Source organism: Bufo gargarizans, chromosome 1 (assembly GCF_014858855.1).
Source record: "Bufo gargarizans isolate SCDJY-AF-19 chromosome 1, ASM1485885v1, whole genome shotgun sequence".
Lineage (NCBI taxonomy): Eukaryota > Metazoa > Chordata > Amphibia > Anura > Bufonidae > Bufo > Bufo gargarizans.
Genome location: NC_058080.1, coordinates 570,933,498 through 570,942,418, shown reverse-complemented (window position 1 = coordinate 570,942,418; position 8,921 = coordinate 570,933,498). Strand labels below are relative to the sequence as shown.

At 42.3% G+C, this 8,921-nt stretch overlaps 1 protein-coding gene across 1 annotated transcript in view; it reads left to right on the top strand.

The window, feature by feature from the left end:
• The first annotated feature begins 4,675 nt into the window (after positions 1-4,675).
• RFLNA (refilin A) overlaps positions 4,676-8,921 on the top strand; it is a 55,074-nt gene continuing 50,828 nt past the window's right edge. The window contains exon 1 of the mRNA XM_044290185.1: positions 4,676-4,794. The gene's annotated coding sequence lies outside the window, so the exon portion shown is untranslated. The remainder of the gene's footprint in view (positions 4,795-8,921) is intronic.

The window sequence follows — 8,921 nt, the reverse complement described above, 5'->3', positions numbered from 1 at the left end:
GCTAGGGGTTGTGCGGGCTGAATCCCCCATATTTTTTCTTTATAGTATATATTGGAGGCGTGGCGATCTCCAAGCAGTCATGCACACCTCCAAGCAGTCATGCACACCTAACCAGTTAGTATGCCCTGGAGGCTGGTTTTAAAGTCAGTATAAAACTGAGTCTGCTTATATAGCACCTACCAGTAGCCATTAGGCTCCAGGAGAAGTATATAGTGGGATCAGCATGCATGTTGGTACTTGCATTCCTGGATGGCCAAAATGTACACCAATGCCTTATTCAACATCCAGCATAAAGGCAGGGCAGAGTGCTGGTTGCAGTGTGCGATTGCATTTTGTGTTTTTGCGTTTGTACTTTTATACAGTGTTGAGAGGAAAGAGTAGATTACTTTTATACAGCGATAAGAGGAAAGAGTAGATTACTTTTATACAGTGTCAACAGGAAAAAGTAGATGACTTTTATACAGCGTCAACAGGCAAGAGTAGATTACTTTTATAAAGCGTTGAGAGGAAAGAGTAGATTACTTTTATACAGCGTTGAGAGGCAAGAGTAGATTACTTTTATACAGGCTTGAGAGGAAAGAGTAGATTACTTTTATACAGCGTTGAGAGGCAAGAGTACAGGGCCGGTTCTAGGTGAAATGGGGCCCTGGGGCGGAAAACAATAAGGGCCCCCCCCCCCCACTGGGATGGGTGAGATGGTGCCTGGGATGGATCCCAATCCATTTTAATCAACCAACCAGTTACTGGTAGGTTGGTTGATTAAACTGGGTCGGATCCATCCCAGGCACCATCTCACCCGTCCCAGTGCCAGTATACTAGCCCGCCCTGGTTCTGTTTGGACAGTTGGACTGGAGAAATGTGCATTTAGGGGGTGTGAGGGGGCCAGTTACTGGTAGGTTGGTTGATTAATTAAACTGGGTCGGATCCATCCCAGGCACCATCTCACCCATCCCAGTGCCAGTATACTAGCCCGCCCTGGTTCTGTTTGGACAGTTGGACTGGAGAAATGTGCATTTGGGGGGGGGGCAGTTACTGAGTTACTGGTAGTACCAGTAACTGCCCCCCCCCCCAAATGCACATTTCTCCAGTCCAACTGACTCCAAACACAAACAGAACCAGGGCTGCAGCTCACAGGGCGGGCTAGTAGTACACTGGGACGGCCCGGACGGGTGAGATGTTGCCGGACTAAGTAAGTCATTGAGTGGGAAACACTGGGAATGGTATGGATGGATGGATCATGGATCCAATCTAGTTTAATTAACAACAAAACAATATAACCAATGAATTATGAACCTACCAGACAGTCAGTGGAAGGTTGGAACTTGGCTGTGGGCTGGCTGCCTTCTGACTGTGGGCCTTCCCTGGCGCTGCTGGCAGAGTCAGACTGGGCTCTGGGCTGTGGCTGGCTGGCTGCCAAATGCCAATGGCGCTTGCTTGCTTGTTGCTTAATTGCTGCTTGCTCCTTGCCTCCTTAAGTTTAATCCAGGGCGGGGGGCGGAGCCTATGGCAACGTACGTCAGCCAGACGCTAGACGTGCCTGCCTGTGCCGTGCATGCCGCTGCTCCAGTCTCGAATCTCTTAAAGAGGCAAGCAGCGGCAGCGCAGCGCAGGCACAGTCAGGTGAGTCAGCGGCCCCCGGCGCCCGGCAGGGGGGGCCCCTCCACTTGATTCCAGACTCCGGACCAGCCCAGTTAGTTTTAATTTATTAATTACATTACTGCGGCGGCGCAGCATCTCTCCAGACACAGGCACACAAATTGACAATAGAAATATTCAATAAGGAGTCGGGGGCCCGGGGGCCCGGGGGCAATTGCCCACCTTGCCTCTATGGTAGCGCTGGCCCTGCAAGAGTAGATTACTTTTATACAGCATCAACAGGAAAGAGTAGATTACTCTTATACAGCGTTGAGAGAAAAGAGTAGATTACTTTTATACAGCGATGAGGAAAGAGCAGATTACTTTTATACAGCGTTGAGAGGAAAGAGTAGATTTCTTTTATACACCGTCAACAAGCAAGAGTAGATTACTTTTATACAGAGTTGAGAGGAAAGAGTAGATTACTTTTATATAGCGTCAACAGGAAAGAGTAGATTACTTTTATACAGCGTTGAGATGAAAGAGTAGATTACTTTTATACAGCGATGAGGAAAGAGTAGATGACTTTTATACAGCGTTGAGAGGAAAGAGTAGATTACTTTTATACAGAGTCAACAGGAAAGAGTAGATTACTTTTATACAGCGTTGAGAGGAAAGAGTAGATTACTTTTATACAGCGTTGAGAGGAAAGAGTAGATTACTTTTATACAGCGTTGAGAGGAAAGAGTAGATTACTTTTATACAGCGTTGAGAGGAAAGAGTAGATTACTTTTATACAGCGTTGAGAGAAAAGAGTAGATTACTTTTATACAGCGATGAGAGGAAAGAGTAGATTACTTTTATACAGCGTCAACAGGCAAGAGTAGATTACTTTTATACAGCGATGAGAGGAAAGAGTAGATTACTTTTATACAGCGTTGAGAGTAAAGAGTAGATTACTTTTATACAGCGTTGAGAGGAAAGAGTAGATTACTTTTATACAGCGATGAGGAAAGAGTAGATTACTTTTATACAGCAATGAGAGGAAAGAGTAGATTACTTTTATACAGCGTTGAGAGGAAAGAGTAGATTACTTTTATACAGCGATGAGGAAAGAGTAGATTACTTTTATTCAGCGTTGAGAGGAAAGAGTAGATTACTTTTATACAGCGTCAACAGGCAAGAGTAGATTACTCTTATACAGCGTTGAGAGAAAAGAGTAGATTACTTTTATACAGCGATGAGGAAAGAGCAGATTACTTTTATACAGCGTTGAGAGGAAAGAGTAGATTTCTTTTATACACCGTCAACAAGCAAGAGTAGATTACTTTTATACAGAGTTGAGAGGAAAGAGTAGATTACTTTTATATAGCGTCAACAGGAAAGAGTAGATTACTTTTATACAGCGTTGAGATGAAAGAGTAGATTACTTTTATACAGCGATGAGGAAAGAGTAGATGACTTTTATACAGCGTTGAGAGGAAAGAGTAGATTACTTTTATACAGAGTCAACAGGAAAGAGTAGATTACTTTTATACAGCGTTGAGAGGAAAGAGTAGATTACTTTTATACAGCGTTGAGAGGAAAGAGTAGATTACTTTTATACAGCGTTGAGAGGAAAGAGTAGATTACTTTTATACAGCGTTGAGAGGAAAGAGTAGATTACTTTTATACAGCGTTGAGAGGAAAGAGTAGATTACTTTTATACAGCGATGAGAGGAAAGAGTAGATTACTTTTATACAGCGTCAACAGGCAAGAGTAGATTACTTTTATACAGCGATGAGAGGAAAGAGTAGATTACTTTTATACAGCGTTGAGAGTAAAGAGTAGATTACTTTTATACAGCGTTGAGAGGAAAGAGTAGATTACTTTTATACAGCGATGAGGAAAGAGTAGATTACTTTTATACAGCAATGAGAGGAAAGATAATATGTAGAGGATGGAGGGCACTCAGATGTCTGTATATATAGAGAGGGCAACAGTTATAGTAAGGTATATCACGTTTCTTTATTGTTTCTAAAAATATGTATATACCCTTCTGTAAAATTATCAATATATCAAAGATACAATAAATACTTTTCAAGGATGTGGAGGAGTAAAAACTTAATCACAACAATACAAATTTCTCAGATTGTGTCAGGAACACTGTAGTCCTTCCTATTATGGCAGAGTATATCAAATGGTTAAAATGCTTGAAATAAATAAAATAGAATAAAATAGAATAGAGTAGATAAAAGTCCTTATATGACTAAAGTCCTACTTCTGCAGATGATCAGTCTGCATGTAGGAGTCATATATCCTGTGTTATAATCTTGGGGTGATAGATTCACTTATATATCCTATATTGCAGTCCTGGGGTGATAAGTTCACTTAAGTCCTGGAAATGTAGTTGTCTATAGTATAAAACCGGAACAGTCTTACCCCATATGTGTCAGTTCCAAGGTACAGCTGTAGGGAGATCTCCTTACTATATTGTCCGGTCTTCTGTGGTAAGAGTAGATTACTTTTATACAGCGTTGAGAGGAAAGAGTAGATTACTTTTATACAGCGATGAGGAAAGAGTAGATTACTTTTATTCAGCGTTGAGAGGAAAGAGTAGATTACTTTTATACAGCGTCAACAGGCAAGAGTAGATTACTTTTATACAGCGTTGAGAGGAAAGAGTAGATTACTTTTATACAGCGATGAGGAAAGAGTAGATTACTTTAGGCCACTTTCACAGTATTTAGACCTGTATTTTGCATCAGTATTTGTAACCCAAAACCAGGAGTGAAAGCTACAAAGAAAAAGTAGAATGGCAATATGTGCACCTCTTCTAGATCCAGGACTTCCCTTTACAAATACTGACCATCTACATACTAAGATGTGCACCTCACAGAACACCAGCCTGTGGTAGGAAGGTGAAAAGAAGACGATGCACTTCACAGGGACACAAGTGCTGTATCGCAGTGACATGATATGGGGCACACTGAGGACTGATCACCCCGTGTAGGTAGACTGGTGGCCGCCTGCCTTCAGCACAGGGCACTTTGACATTTGCAGATCAGCTGTGCTGCCCCTCCCTCAGCACAGCAGCAGCCTTGTAGTGGAAGGGCTGGACTCCCTCCAGATCTGAGAGCAGCAGCTCCAGGGAGCACTCGCCTCCAGCTCTCAGCTTCTAGCAGGCTGCACGTCCCTGGAAGGATCTGCTCTCCCCTCCTGGCAGCAGCTGGAGCCCGGTAAGTGCCCTGTACCCCCTCTCAGTGCCCTGCTGTCTGTGCCAGGCATACGTCCCGCTCTCTGCTCTGTATAGTAGCCTGTCTATTGATTTAGCAGAGCTCAGTGTGTCCTTTAACTCTCTGGAGCTGCATGCTCAGTGAATTGGGATAACTGTGTTCTGCAGTCCTATGTAAAATCACCAAGACCGGTAACTAGGGGGTCTATAGTCCTACAGTAGTGAAGTTTATTCCTCCATTACATGGAAAGTGTATGGCAGGGCAGGGGTTACATTGCATTGACTTTCATTCACACAGGTAGGGGTTAAATGCATTCCAGTGATTTATTAGTAGTCACTGCCTGTTACATTGATTATCAGGTATATAGGGAACCATCTACAGGAGGGGGCTTTCCACTAAAACACTGTGAGGACATATCCTAAACCTGTGGTCAGGTCCCCTTTTCTCCATGCAGAGATGGCCATGCATCCAGGTGTACATGAATATTTCAGACATTCTTCATCATTCTGGTGGCCCTATAGCCATCAGCCTAGGGTCACCACTGTAAAATATTACTCTCATCCAAAATCTCTCCTCTACATTGCATGTTTTCATTTTCTCCTAACGTGTATGGGTATTTTAGGCTGTATCCCTTATTACTAGCTCGGTTCTGGGAGAGTATGGGTTAAGGGAATGGACACAATGATATTCTTTTTCATATGGTTTGAATTGATGTACTGTAAAGGCAGAGTAGAATGAGGGCATTGATCCCGAGCTGGAATTCCCATTTGGTCTACCTATGTTTACAGTACACTGCTTCCCTAACATTGCACAAGCTCAGGTTTCTAGTCCTAGAGATATTATACTGCATTAACCTCTCGCTGGCATGGTACGGTAGCTTCACCTGGATCGCTTCATGGTAAAAGCAATAAAGCACCTGCGGAACCAGTTCCAAGGGACAGCAGAGATTTTTTTTTCCGGTTTGTGTTACTTTTAAATATTATAGAAAATGTAAAAAAAATTATAATACATTGCACAAATTGTGGCAAAGGCATCAAAACAAACTTCTCTTCCTTACATCGCCCCTTGGCTATTGCACAGGATCTGTACGGTAAGTGTATAATACATTTTGTGCCACCATTGCACCTGAAGCTAGCATAAATCATGAAAAAAGATTGTCACTGGCTTCAGTTCTGTAATGCAGGTCACACTGGAGTATTTTTTTCATTGACATGCCCCGGTGGACAGACACTGACTTGCAGCAGTTGAAGACATGGATATATACCAACCATCCTATACTAACAGGGTTAGTTATCGCTGAGCGCCTGTATTTTAGTGCGATGAGAGGCTGATGGAAAGTCAGTGGTTATTATTAATGGAGTAATATTTCTAGGTATGTTCAGCAATGAAAGTTTCCCATTGCAGTGATTTAATATGGTGCCTCCTGACCAATACTTTTTGCAGCACTTCAAGCTTGTTTGGGCCAATGGATCTTCCAGGCTAAGTTTGTTTTTGTTTTTTGCTTAATAATTTTTTTTTACAGTACTTCCTTAGGATATTTTAGGATAATTTTCTACACATTTGCAAACAAGTCTTGGATTCTGTTATTGATTCTGCTATTTCAAGACTGGAGATAGGGTTCTTGCTGCCATTGTAAATCCTTCATTTATCATATTTTCTATATACTGCCCTGGTTTACCTTTATTTCAGTACTGTACAAAATTTCTATTTCTTTTCTTTTTTTTTGTTTGGATTTGTCTACAGGAAATGTTCAGTTCTCCCTGGGATACGTCCCATGCATTTATGTCCGTACCTGCTATGGAGATAGACCAGAAGGTCTGTACAAGACTTATCTAAGGGAGGCCTGGTCATTTACTGGAGGGGAGCAGCCAAAAGCAGCAGAAACTCTGGAAGGTGAGACACCAAGCAAAAAGAGAAAATATCAATTTATACCCGAACAACAGCCAATCACCCCATCTTAAAATATTACCTAAAGGGTAACATTTGGGGACATTTATGGATATGTCCTAAAACCCCTTTAAAGCAAGCCTTGGATGCAACCCCATTCACTTCAAAGGGGCCACAAAAGATGCGGACAGCACACCGTCTGCTGTCTGGATCCATATGTCCACAGCCCCGCAAAAAAATAGGACATGTGCTATTCTTGTCCGTTTTACGGACAAGGATAGGACTGTTCTATAGATGGCAGAACCTTCCGTTCCACAAAATGCGAAACACACTCGGCCGGTATCCGTATTTTGCAGAACCGCAATTTGTGGACCGCAAAAATGGCTATGGCCTTGTGCTTTGTTCATGTAAACCTCGGCTCACTCTGGGTTAAGGAGTCCAGTGGGTGGTCTCATCAGTGAATAACAGCTATCTCTCTATGTCAATCACTGACAGGACTGCCCACAGGACTCCTAAACCCAGAATGAGCAGAGATTTAAATGAACAAAATACCACGTATACTGGATCTTTTCCCATAAAACTATATATCAATCTGATCAGCTTCTCCTTCTCTATAACATGCTGCCTTCAGAATACACTTCATCGTCACGGTGACAGGTTAACTTTAAAGGAGTTGTCCATTGAAGCAACCTCCCTTTATAGATATGACCACCCAGACAGTCAGCTTATTGCTAGGGGTTTGGGGTTGCAACCCATGAATATCATTCAATTTTGTGAAAGGAAGCTGATGGTGCCTACACACTGCAATCAATGGTTGATTCATGTAAAACACAGTATGCCAAGTCAATTCAAAGAGTGAGTGGGACACCATGATGGGATATGACATATGTTGTTCTAAGATTCTAGTCATTGGCCTCTTCTTGACTATGCTGTACCGAGGGCCTCCTTACTGTAGTTCATGACCTTTTGTACCTTCATGGCCATATTATTAAGATTTTAAGGAGTTATTGCATGTTTGGTAAAGTTATGATTTACTAGAGCAAAGAGAAGTAGAACAGTTGCTCTTAGCAGTCAGGATGATGCATTCATTTTCCAGAAATTCTCTAAAAGATTAGAGCTCAATCTGATTGGCTATAGGCAACTACTAGACTTTTCATTGGCTCCAGTTTTGAAATGTCTCCCCCAGTGTTTTAAATAGGCAAACAATGTTAGTGCTTTGTATAGCGAGCCCCTGAGGAGCCAGTGCAGGAGATGGGAGTAGTAGTGGCCCTGATAAGATGTTGTGTCATGGTGTACTCCCTCAGGCCGTCGCTCTGAGGAGTTTGGTGCAGTAGAAATGTAGTTTGAAGAATCAGGCCAGAAGTAAACGTCTGTTAACTTAGTTCAAAATATAACTTGTGGCACATCCAGCAGTAATAAGTTCAAAGGGCAGTTTGTGGCAGCAGATGAGGAGGTATTGTGGCTGGTTGGATGGCAATAAGTTGGCACAAGCAGACAATTGTGGATATAGGTATCCATTGTAGTATAGGCTTGATATTAGGCATAGCGATGGTTTAGGTAGGTGGTGGTGTCTGAACTGTTGTCCCTCACCTTGCAGCATTGTCTCTAAAGCTGTATTTCATGGATCACTCTGCTGTCTTGTCTCTCAAGTGTTTTCTTGAGGCAGGATCAAGTTGATGTCTGTGGAGAACCTCTATTAGGAGCAGGAGCATTGTAGTGTGCCTCCTCATTCCTCTGTGGTTACACAAGAACTCCCTCTTCCTGGCAGGAAACAGGACCAACCCACTCCCAGCAAGAGGGGAGGAGGTGGTTAGACCTGTTCCTGGTTAACCCTTGCCATCCATGTCCTTACTGGAACATATAGCCATGCATACAAAATTACATAACAATGCAATATAAAACACAATACAACACAAAGTATATACAATGTTAGTGCCCCCAGGTCTGGGGTACTGCATATTTGTCAAGTGGAATACATGACATACTGTATTCACGCATATATCCAGATACCATACCTACTGAGCAGATTTACTAATCAAAATGCACCAGAATTCTGGCACTATTCATGCCAAAACCTGGTATAGGCTACTTTCAGATCTGCGTTTTTGCTGGATCCATTATGAATCAGTTAAAACGCTTCCGTCATGATAATACAACCGTCTGCATCTGTTATGAATAGATTTGGTTGTATTATCTCTAAGATAGCCAAGACGGATCCATCACTAAAACCATTGTAAGTCAAT